At 42.0% G+C, this 12,530-nt stretch overlaps 1 pseudogene; it reads left to right on the top strand.

Moving 5' to 3' along the window:
• Positions 1 to 482: 482 nt before the first annotated feature.
• Positions 483 to 8,414, top strand: LOC136876485 (tubulin beta-1 chain-like; annotated as a pseudogene).
• Positions 8,415 to 12,530: the final 4,116 nt, after the last annotated feature.

The following is a 12,530-nucleotide window of genomic DNA, read 5'->3' as shown; positions in this document are numbered from 1 at the left end:
ACCTGCAGAAGATTTGAGTCAAACAAGACAATGGCTGAGCCTGCACCGCTGCCAAAGGACAGGGTAAATGATGCTTTGGTTTTTGAAGTAACTGGAGTGGACCTCGCCGGTCCGCTTTACCTGAAGAGTGGTGAGAAGGCATGGATCGTGCTGTTCACCTGCGCTGTCTATCGTGCTGTACATTTGGAGTTGGTTCTGAGTCTCTCGACAGATGCATTCCTCCAGGGTTTGAGGTGGTTTATCGCAAGAAGAGGAAGGCCTCGTGTAATTTATAGCGATAATGACACAAATTTCACCGGAGCAAACGTCTTGATGGCCTCACTAGACTGGAGCAAGCTAAAGGAGGTTGCAACCATTCAGAGAATCCAGTGGAAATTCATCCCATCCACTGCGGCATGGTGGGGTGGATGGTGGGAGAGGGTGGTGTAGATGATAAATTATTAAGGAGGGCACTTGGAAGGGCTTCTTTGAACTATGAAGAGATGTCTACAGTCTTGTGCGACGTAGAGAGTGTGGCTAACGCCAGACCCCTGACCTACCTGTCCGAAGACCCAGATGACTTGGCACCACTGACCCCTGCAATGTTCCTGCAGGACAGTATTTCAGTTGGGGTGGCAGATCTTGACCACCTGGATGCTATCGATATCAGGAAGAGAGCAAAGTACGTCCAACACCTGCGGGAGCAGCTGAGGAGAAAGTTTCGGGAGGAGTATCTGAGTGTTTTGGTGCAGCAGCAGACTGGGAAGGTACACAAGGAACATTTGAAGGTCGGTGATATAGTTCTGGTTGGTTCCGATGATGAAAGAAGACTGGAATGGCCTGTTGCTAGAGTGGTATAGGTAATCCCAGGACAAAATGATCACGTGAGAGTAGTGAAAGTTAGAGTCGCAGGAAGAGAGATCATCAAACTTATTGAACGATTTTTTTCCTTGGAGGTGTCTTCACCAGAGGATATTGCGATTGACCTGTCTAAAGCATTTGATAGGGTGGATCATGGGAGACTACTGCAAAAATTGAGCGAAATTGGACTAGACAAAAGTGACCGAATGGGTTGCTATATTTCTAGAAAATAGATCTCATATAATTAGAGTAGGCGAAGCTCTGTGACTTTGTAATAATTAAGAGGAGAGTTCCTCAAGGCAGTATTATTCGTCCTGTGTTTTCTTATATCTGTAAATGATATGAGTAAATAAGTGGAATCAGAGGTAAGGTTTTTTGCAGATATTATTCTGTAGAGAGTAATACATAAGTTAAAAGATTGTGGCAATTGCAGCATGACCTCGATAATGTGAGATGGATAGCATGCAGTGGTATGATGATATACGGGGTTAATATGAAAAGTCCTCTCAGTTTTAATTACTGCGTTGATGGGGTGAAAGTTTCTTTTGGGGATCAGTGTAAGTATCCTGGTTTTAATACAAGGAAAGATCTTCATTGGGGTAATCACATAAATGGGACTGTAAATAAAGGGTAGAGATGAATATTAAATTTTCACGACCGCATTGTAATCGAAACCGACTTTCAACCTATTAGGTCGTGTTACGTACATTCAGTACGCGTTGAAGTACGCGTTGAAGTACAGAACAAAACTGGCCAACCAGACACCAGTGGGATCCGAACCCACAACCTCCCGATTTCGCGTCGGTTGCTCTACCAATTGAGCTATGGTGGGAGGTTGTGGGTTCGGATCCCACTGGTGTCTGGTTGGCCATTTTTGTTCTGTACATAACATCTCTTCAACGCGTACTGAATGTACGTAACACGACCTAATAGGTTGAAAGTTGGTTTCGAAAGGGTAGAGATCTCTGCACATGGTTGAGGGTGTTTAGGGGTTGTTGTAAGGATGTAAAGGAAAAGGCATATGTCTCTGGTAAAACCCCAACTAGAGTATGGTTCCAGTGTATGGGACCCTCACCAGGATTACTTGATTCAAGAACTGGGAAAAATCCAAGGAAAAGCAGCTCGATTTGTTCTGGGTGATTTCCGATAAGAGTAGCGTTACAAAAATGTTGCTAATTTGGGCTGGGAAGAACTGGGAGAAAGAAGACGAGCTGCTCGGTGAAATGGTATGTTCCGAGCTGTCAGCGAGCAGATGGCGTGGAATGACATTAGTAGACGAGTAAGTTTGAGTGGCATCTTTAAAAGTAGGAAAACCGGGCGAGTTGGCCGTGCGCGTAGAGGCGCGCGGCTGTGAGCTTGCATCCGGGAGATAGTAGGTTCGAATCCCACTATCGGCAGCCGTGAAAATGGTTTTCCGTGGTTTCCCATTTTCACACCAGGCAAATGCTGGGGCTGTACCTTAATTAAGGCCACGGCCGCTTCCTTCCAACTCCTAGGCCTTTCCTATCACATCGTCGCCATAAGGCCTATCCGTGTCGGCGCAACGTAAAGCCCCTAGCAAAAAAAAAAGTAGGAAAGATCATGATATGAAGATAAAGTTGGAATTCAAGACCATAAATTGGGGCAAATATTCGTTTATAGGAAGGAGAGTTACCAAGGGAAATGTTAAGTAAATTTCCTATTTCTTTGAAATGATTTAAGAAAAGGCTAGGAAGACAGATAGGGGAATCTGCCACCTGGACGACGCCCTAAATGCGGATCAGTATTTGATTGATTGATTGATTGATTGATTGATTGATTGGTTGATTGATTGATTGATTGATTGATTGATTGATTGGAAGCATGGGGGGAATCCGTGAGAGCCTTCAGTGGGACAAAAATTACATCAGCAGGGCTGACGGAAAGTATAAATTATAGGGAAATTTAGCGGAAGTGGTTGAGGTAAATTTTCATTAACTGGGAAAGGCGTGAACGAGTGGAATAGTTTACATGTGGAAATGTTTGATCCTTTTTCAAAATCTGTACAGATCTTACAGGAAAGTATATAAACAGCAACAGAGACATGAAATGTTAGATGGCATTCGACTTGTGCAGGTTATTGTAAATAAATAAATAAATAAATAAATAAATAAATAAATAAATAAATAAATAAATAAATAAATAAATAAGTAAATAAATAAATAAATAAATAAATAAATAAGTAAATAAATAAATAAATAAATAATTTTTGTGTGGAAATGAATTCTATCCCCTTTTTCTATCGAGAGTAGACAGCCGAAGTAGGGCACTGCCTGTAAGGGTGAAATACATTGTGGCCTTCGATGGCGCTGGGACCTCTGTGGTAGTTGAAGGCCCTTTACGAACTCTGAAAAGTGGGGGGAAAAGGGGCTCCGGTTAAGATGCAGCAAGTTGTTTTGCATGTTATGTACCAAAATGGATAAAAATAAATAAAAACCAAAAATGCAGTGAAAAGGTAAATCTTACAGCAGTTGTATAATATTATATGAACTAATTCCACACACACTATATATGAGTTGATTATGTGTATAAGTACTGAAGATAGAGCAGAATTTTGTAAATAATATAAATTTATTGAGGATGAGCTGTGTGTTTAATAGAACAATTGTTAGTGTAAATTGTATAATATTATATTTGAGGAAAATGTCCTTCCTCTCCATTATAAAATTTAGTGCTTAATGATAATAATGTACACTAACTGACAGAGCAAATGCAACACCAAGGAGGAGTGGTTCGAAAGGGATGAAAGTTGGGGAAAAACAGAGTCGGCACGGAATAATAATTGATGTTTATTTCAAACCGATATGCAGGTTACACAATGCGCACGGCATCGACTCAGTAGGATGTAGGACCACCGCGAGCGGCGAAGCACGCAGAAACACGTTGAGGTACAGAGTCAATAAGAGTGCGGATGGTGTCCTGAGGGATGGTTCTCCATTCTCTGTCAACCATTTGCCACAGTTGGTCGTCCGTACGAGGCTGGGGCAGAATTTGCAAACGGCGTCCAATGAGATCCCACACGTGTTCGATTGGTGAGAGATCCGGAGAGTACGCTGGCCACGGAAGCATCTGTACACCTCGTAGAGCCTGTTGGGAGATGCGAGCAGTGTGTGGGCGGGCATTATCCTGCTGAAACAGAGCATTGGGCAGCCCCTGAAGGTACGGGAGTGCCACCGGCCGCAGCACATGCTGCACATGCTGCACGTAGCGGTGGGCATTTAACGTGCCTTGAATACGCACTAGAGGTGACGTGGAATCATACGCAATAGCGCCCCAAACCATGATGCTGCGTTGTCTAGCGGTAGGGCGCTCCACAGTTACTGCCGGATTTGACCTTTCTCCACGCCGACGCCACACTCGTCTGCGGTGATTATCACTGACAGAACAGAAGCGTGACTCATCGGAGAACACGACGTTCCGCCATTCCCTCATCCAAGTCGCTCTAGCCCGGCACCATGCCAGGCGTGCACGTCTATGCTGTGGAGTCAATGGTAGTCTTCTGAGCGGACGCCGGAAGTGCAGGCCTCCTTCAACCAATCGACGGGAAATTGTTCTGGTCGATATTGGAACAGCCAGGGTGTCTTGCACATGCTGAAGAATGGCGGTTGACGTGGCGTGCGGGGCTGCCACCGTTTGGCGGCGGATGCGCCGATCCTCGCGTGCTGACGTCACTCGGGCTGCGCCTGGACCCCTCGCACGTGCCACATGTCCCTGCGCCAACCATCTTCGCCACAGGCGCTGCACCGTGGACACATCCCTATGGGTATCGGCTGCGATTTGACGAAGTGACCAACCTGCCCTTCTCAGCCCGTTCACCATACCCCTCGTAAAGTCGTCTGTCTGCTGGAAATGCCTCCGTTGACGGCGGCCTGGCATTCTTAGCTATACACGTGTCCTGTGGCACACGACAACACGTTCTACAATGACTGTCGGCTGAGAAATCACGGTACGAAGTGGGCCATTCGCCAACGCCGTGTCCCATTTATCGTTCGCTACGTGCGCAGCACAGCGGCGCATTTCACATCATGAGCATACCTCAGTGACGTCAGTCTACCCTGCAATTGGCATAAAGTTCTGACCACTCCTTCTTGGTGTTGCATTTGCTCTGTCAGTCAGTGTACTTTGATGTACAATTTGCCACCAATGTAGACACCTCATTTTCAAATAGTGATTTTGATTTGATTTGATTGGATTGACTTAGAGAAATGCTTATGCTTCTGTGTTATCTGAAGGAACTAAATTGTGAACAGTTGCATATTGCGTGGATAGGGCTTGTTTTTATAAGTTATAAATGTTGCGGCACCAGGAAACGTCCCTGGATTGAAACAAAACTTACATTAGAGATGCCTTTTTCCTTTGAATCGCTCATTGTTCTAGCCAGTTTCTTGGGGAGTTTAATTCAGTTTTGAATCTCTTTTACTAAATAGATTTTGAATCCTCGCCAGTCTTTCAGGACAAATTGTAAAGAAAGGAGAAATGATCATTTATGAGAATACCTTCCTTGAATATTTATTTTCAAATGTAAATCTCGTAACTGACCCGGCTCTTCTAGTTCATCTTCAGTTTCTCTTAAATTCTCTATGGTAGTATTACTTCTTAATCTTCTTTTGAATCTTTAATAATTAAACTTCAAAGTATTTTCCTTTCTATCCAAACATAATCTTTTATCTTCCCTACACAATATAGCTTTTCATACCAATCTCTATATCCTTTACTTCCTTCATAATAAGGCATCAGACTCATATTAACATATCATCACTACGGTAACACTTTTCTTTAACATCGTTATTACAAACAACTATTAAACAACATAATATTCGCTTCTTTAAAACATCTGCATTGAAGCAATAAGAGCCGCAATATAAAATCACACAGTTATAATAATTTACATATACCGTACAAATTGTTTTACACCAAGAAACATATCACAAATCAAACCACCACGGCGTATCCCTGCACTATTGCGTTCCTCCCCTTTGATTTTTGGAAATTAAATGTTATAATTTCAATCTGTTCAACTTACTGCTTCTTTTCATGTACTAGGAGTCCGAAAAATTACGCTTGGATCCTCATGGGAACGATATCGCTGGGTGTGATATATGGGAACCAACTTTCTCCTTAAGCTACTCATGGTTTGAAAGTGGATTGTATTAGTCTTTCCTATTACGAGAGTGACAGGAAACGGAGTAATTATATATCGGCCATCATTAATAAATATAATTTCGTCTGATACATATTTTTAAGATATGAGCAATATGCTATATTAATGTTTGAGAGGATTTTCTGTCACTAATTCGATGTACTTGATATAATTTCTGCAGTAGATAATTCTCTTTAATTTCTTTCCAGTTCTGGGAAGTCATCTCTGACGGGCACGGAGTCGACCCAACTGGAACCTAACACGGAGACTCTGACGTCCAGTTGGAAAGAATCAACGTGTACTACAATGAAGCCTCTTCTTCTTCTTCTTCTTCTTTCTTCTTTTCTAGCCTATTTCAATCCACTGCTGGATATAGGCCTCTTCCATGTGCTTCCATCGTCTTCGGTCTTGAGCCACTTGGAACCAGCGTGTTCCAGCCAACAGCTTTATGTCGTCGAGCCATCTCTTCAGGGGTCTTCCAATGCCTCTCTTGTGTCCCCATGGTCTCCAGTGAACAATCCTAGAGGTCCACCTGTTGTAGTCTTGTCGAGCTACGTGTCCTACCCATTGCCATTTTAGTCTTGCTACTATCTCTAGGATGTCTGTTACATTAGTTCTTCTCCTGATGTCCTCTGAACGGACCTTATCCCTAAGGCTGATCCCTAGCATCTGTCGCTCCATGGCTCGTTGTGTTCGCTGAAGCTTGCGAGCACTTTCCTTCGTCAGAGTCATCGTTTCCAGACCGTAAGTTGTAACTGGCAGCACGCACGTATTATAAACCTTGGTCTTCAGGTTAATTGGAACATCCTTGTTGGTGAGGATGAATCTTAGTTTTCGGAATGCAGTCCAACTCATACCTATTCTGCGAGGAATTTCTGCACGTTGGTTGTCTTTTCCAAGTTTTATCTTGTGTCCAAGATAGATGTACTCATCGACAGCTTCTATATATTGGTTTCCCATTTTAAGTGGTCGACTCTCTGGGCTTAGTATTTTCGTTTTATTAATGTTCATTTCCAAACCAATCTTAGCAGAAGCAGTTTTTAATTCTTGGATCATGCTTTCTAGCTCATCTAGATTTTCACTTATGAGCACAATGTCATCGGCAAAACGCAGGTGGTTCAAATATAACCCGCTTATTTTTATTCCTTTATTATCCCAATGAAGGGTTTTGTATACATCTTCCAAGGCAAGGGTAAACAGCTTTGGAGAGATTGTGACACCTTGTCGAACTCCTTTGCCAACTGGGATTTTATTGGTGATGAGGTCTTCGTCCACTCTGACTACCATTGTTGCTTGATCATAAATCTTTTCCAGAAGCTTTATATACCTTGAGTTTATCATGGCATTTTGAAGTGCCTTCATGATTGCCCAGATCTCCACTGAGTCAAAAGCTTTTTTATAATCAATGAAGGCCAGATGAATCTTGATGTTGTACTCAGTGGTTTTCTCAAGAAGAAGACGAATAGTCTGGATGTGTTCAACAGTTGAGAAACCTTTACGAAATCCCGCTTGCTCGGCAGGTTGATAAAAATCCAGTTCTCTTGTGAGGCGGTTGGTTAAAATTTTAGTCAGGAGCTTGTAAAGGTGTGATAACAAACTCACAGGACGATAGTTCTCTAAATTTTCCTTATCACCTTTCTTGAAGAGAAGTATCACTTCAGCATTTTTCCAATTTTCTGGTATTCTTCCAGAGTTAATACACTTGTTCATGAGTATTCTCACGGCTTCTAGCAGATCTGTTCCACCTAATTTCAGCATTTCATTCGTTATTTTATCCTCCCCAGGGGATTTTTTATTCCTTAGTTGTTTAAGGGCATTTTCAATCTCAGCAAATATGTGCCACGTGCCATTCTTGTGGATCTTGAACCTGGCACCATGGAGTCGGTTCGTTCAGGGCATTTCGGCCATATTTTCCGTCCAGATAATTTCGTCTTTGGTCAGAGCGGCACTGGCAACAACTTTGCAAAGGGCTACTACACGGAAGGAGCCGAATTGGTAGATTCCATTCTAGATGTAGTCAGGAAAGAGGTTGAAAGCTGCGACTGCTTGCAGGGATTCCAACTTGCACATTCACTGGGAGGTGGTACTGGATCAGGCATGGGAACTCTCCTTACCTCGAAGATCTGCGAGGAATACCCCGACAGAATTACTCGGTAGTACCTTCTCCCAAAGTATCAGACACTGTTGTTGAACCATACAACGCTACCCTCTCTGTCCACCAATTGCTTTAAAATACAGGCTCAAGGCTTTCTTGCATTGGTACACTGGTGAGGGCATGGACGAGATGGAGTTCACTGAAGCGGAGTCTGACATGAATGATCTTGTATCAGAATACCAGCAATATCAAGAAGCCGCTGCAGATGAATATGTAGAGCTGGATGAAGAGCAGGAAGCCGAATTTGAAGAAGAATACTAGATCTGGACCGACGAAATATTTTTTTCCCAACAAAATTGTCGATTCTTTCTGCAGTATTTTACGCTTTCATTTTTCTATGTATTATCCTTTTTTAGATTCTCATACATTCCCAAGTGCAAGAAGTACTATAAGACGACTTATTCATATTTGGCTAAAGAGGAAAAAATGTTTTGCTCGTCACTTACTTGATATTTTGTTCAAAATTATTTTCTGTTTAAGAACATTATTCTCTAAATTATTCCATTTATGATTTATGGATTCCTATCAAATGAAGCTTAAGGTTATGTTTCACTTAATTCTGTCTTGCTTCCTATTATCCCGGTCGTTCTCCTCGTCTACCAATTCCTTAACTATTAATTCTCTTATAATTTCTCGATTGAAGTAGCCTAAAGGGAATAAGCAACCGATGAAATTTAATTCTAGTTTCCTTCTAGGAACCTTATTTTTAATATTCCCTGTAAATGAGTTTTCATTGATACTTGAAAATATAGGAGCTGACTATTAAAATATTACGTAATGTTCATGTTTCGAGATTGTCATGCTCTGGCATTCAAAAAGAAAAGTACTATGTATAAATTGAGAAGCGGTTTTGTCATATAGAACCCTTTACACAAACATGTTATATAAGCAGGACTTGATTGGCATTCTGTGCACTTTAACAGTTAAAAGTAATTTGTTGCAATATTGTCAGTTAATGCCATCTTACTCTCAGGTTAAGGTAACACTGTACATCATACTTTCAAGACTATGTGAGCCTAGATTTTCTTGAAATTGTACTTTTCACAGTTCTTTAGTTAGAGATTGACATAAAAAGTGTTATTGATCATTCTCTGTTGCATAAATTGAAAGCTTAAGATTTCTTTTGTTATTGTACGAAATCTTCCTCTGGATGAATTGTGATTTAAGGTAAGAACGAAGCTGAAAATATGGCATATCTTGTTAAAGTTGCATGATCATTTGAAATGATTTGTTCCTCTTCCATTCTGTCATTTTATACTGTGCCTTTCAAGTATAATTTCACATATTATTCGAGGTAATGGAAACGTCGAGTTCTCTTTCAAGGAACCTAATTGAGTGTGCGAGATTAGTGTAATTTGTGCAATGGAGTTCATGTTCTGTACTTGCTTGACATTAGAATATCCATAAAGGACGCCAGCAGAAATGACACCTTTCATTTTCTATAGCTCGCGGTGTACCTCCTATAGCAAGCGCAGACAACTGCTCTTGAGTAATTAGACTGTCGGCATTCCTATGTGGCCTCCTGTTTAGAGGCTGGGCTAAATCTGCCAGCAGATAGGGTAGATATTTTGGTGCATTGCAAGTTTTGAAAAATAGATGGCAGTGGAATTTCCTATAAATGTGGCGCACATTTTGAGACCTCGAGGTGGTATGTCGCAGAGTGCAGTCTTCACATTGTTAGGAAAATATTCAACAAAGTAACTGCTGTTTCCGTTCTGCATGTTCGACCATCTGCTCGTCAACTTCCTTCACGGACATACGGCCTCTGGGGGATGAACGTTGCTCACGTCCGTAGGATTCACCTTCTCATTGCCGTGCACGTGTCCCCCGGGTGGTGCTAATCGAGCAACAGCAATAGGCAGCCAGTCTATCCTAGGATCTCCCGGCTATCAAATGATGTCAGACACCATATCGAAACAGCTCTTCTCAGAGCTCTTTAACAAGAAACATCGGTCCCACTATTCGTATTTTCCAACCCAATATAGGAAGTATCAGCAGAGCAAAGTGTGATTGTCTCAAAAGTACTCAGAGAGAACATACATGATGATGTCCTTCAAGAGACGCATGTTGCTAACGAAGAAAAACTCTTTACTAGAGGTCGTATTGCTGGGTAACACGGCACTAGGAGCAACTTACCATGAAGCATATGGAGTGGCCACATATGTCCGTAATAACATCAAAGAAGCTGAGCTATCTCAAAGCACAGAAGAAAACGTTCATCAGGTTGCCATCCGACTGAATGTCTCATCAATATCAATACTGATCAGTAGTGATTGATCTACAAACCACCATCCATTTTATGGCCTCGGTATGTTGTACATACTGCAGAAGTTCCTGCGATTTATGTGCGAGATTTCAATAGTCACCATGAACTCTGGAAGTATTCTAAAACAGATGTTTGTGGATTTAAATTAATGGACTGGTGCGAAAGTAACAACCTCCATGTAGTATTTGACGCTTAAGATCAAGGAACTTTACGATCAGCTGCATGGGGTAGAGATTCAAATCCAGATTTATGCTTTGTCAGCTCCAATATAAATGGAAATCCCTTGCACACTACACGCAAAGTGATGGGAGATTTCCCTCATACCCAGCAATACTCGAATTTGGTGTCACAATTCCCATTATACGTTCAACGCCACGTCCCCGATGAAATTTCCAGAAATCCGATTGGTCTGCATTCTCTGTAGAACTAGATAAATGCATCCGTTGTATTCCCCCAAATCATCAAAGTTATCAACGACTTGTTGGCGCAGTTATATCTACTGCTAAGAAATGTATGCCCAGGGGCTATTGGCTGGAATGCCGAGAATGAGGAATTATTTAAGAATTTCAAACAAAACAGACGCAGAAAGTGCTAACAAACTTCTGGCTAGCTTGGATGATCGCCAAAGACAAAAATGGGTTGAAACTGTCGAAAGCTTAGATTTTGCTCATTCTAGTAGAAAAGCATCGGGCCTTCTTAGAAGGCTAGGAGAAGGTGCACCAGTAGTGAAGGGTCAACCTTAGGCGACACCTGACCAAATAGCTTCCCATATTGTAACAACTTCCCGAGCTCCTGCTGATAAGCATACAAAGCATTTTAGATGCCAGCTTCGTGCTCTGAAATCATCAGCACCTCGCATATCTAGCTATTAACGTCCCTTTACAGCCCTTGATGTTCAAGAGGCCCTCAAAGAACTAAAACCCGGTAAGGCACCTGGATTCGGTGAAATTCATCCAGAATTCCTCACACACATATGGGGGACAATGCAGAGATGGATTGCACAGTCCTACACGGACATTCTCCAGACTGTACAAATCCCACATGACTTCAAGAAAGCTAAAATTATTTCCATATTGCAGCCTGGAAAACCTGAAAATAGACCTGAAAGTTTCAGACTAATAGCCCTCCTTAGTTGTTGCTACAAACTCATTGAAAGGCTTATCTACAACAGAATTGGATTAACCATTTTAGAACTCATTCCTGTGGATCAGGCAGGCTTCAGACCTAACCGAAACTGCTGCGGTCAAGTACTTTCATTAACATCTTGCATTGAGGCCGGATACCAGCAAAAGCTCAGAACACCTGCTGCCTTTGTGGAACTCACTGCTGCCTTTGACACCGTAGGAAGGAAGGATTGATTTATAAATTACTCAGAGATATACCCTGCAGAACGATTGCACAGCTTAACAATATGATCAGCGATAGGAAATTCCAGGTCTGTTTAGGTGAAAAGAAAAGCTCAGTGAGAAAACTGCATAATGGTTTGCCATTACTGTTTAATCTGTACATCTCTGGTCTTCCAGAAACAATATCCAGAAAGTTCTGCTATGCTGATGACTTGTCTCTGGCCACACAACACAAGATCTTTGAGAAAACGGAAGACATTTTGACTCAGGTCTCATCCACATTGGCAGAATATTTCAGGAAATGGAGACTCAGACCCAGTACAGCCAAGACGGAGGTTTCTTGCTTCCATTTGAGCAACCAGCTTGCTAACTTAAAATTAAATATTACCTACTCCAATCGAGTACTTAATCACAATAAGTATCCAAAATATCTCGGTGTTACTTTGGGCAGGACTTTATATCATTCAAGCAACATCTTTTTGAACTTGTCGAAGAAACTGAAAACCCGCAACAATATTATTCAGAAGCTAACTGGTACTACTTGGGGATCTACTGAAAACATCCTGCGCTCTTCAGCCTTAGCACTCGTTTTTTCTGCTGCTGACTACTGTGCTCCAGTCTGGATTAATAGCCCTTAATACAAAGTATATTGACCCACAATTGAATTCCAGCATGCGTCTTATATCTGGCACCATCAGTTCAACTCCGGTTCACGGGCTCCCACTGTTGTCTGGAATAATGCCATCTGACTTCCGAAGATCCAGT

The sequence above is a fragment of the Anabrus simplex genome, chromosome 6 (assembly GCF_040414725.1).
Source record: "Anabrus simplex isolate iqAnaSimp1 chromosome 6, ASM4041472v1, whole genome shotgun sequence".
NCBI classification, from domain to species: domain Eukaryota; kingdom Metazoa; phylum Arthropoda; class Insecta; order Orthoptera; family Tettigoniidae; genus Anabrus; species Anabrus simplex.
This window is presented reverse-complemented; position numbering and strand designations above follow the sequence as displayed.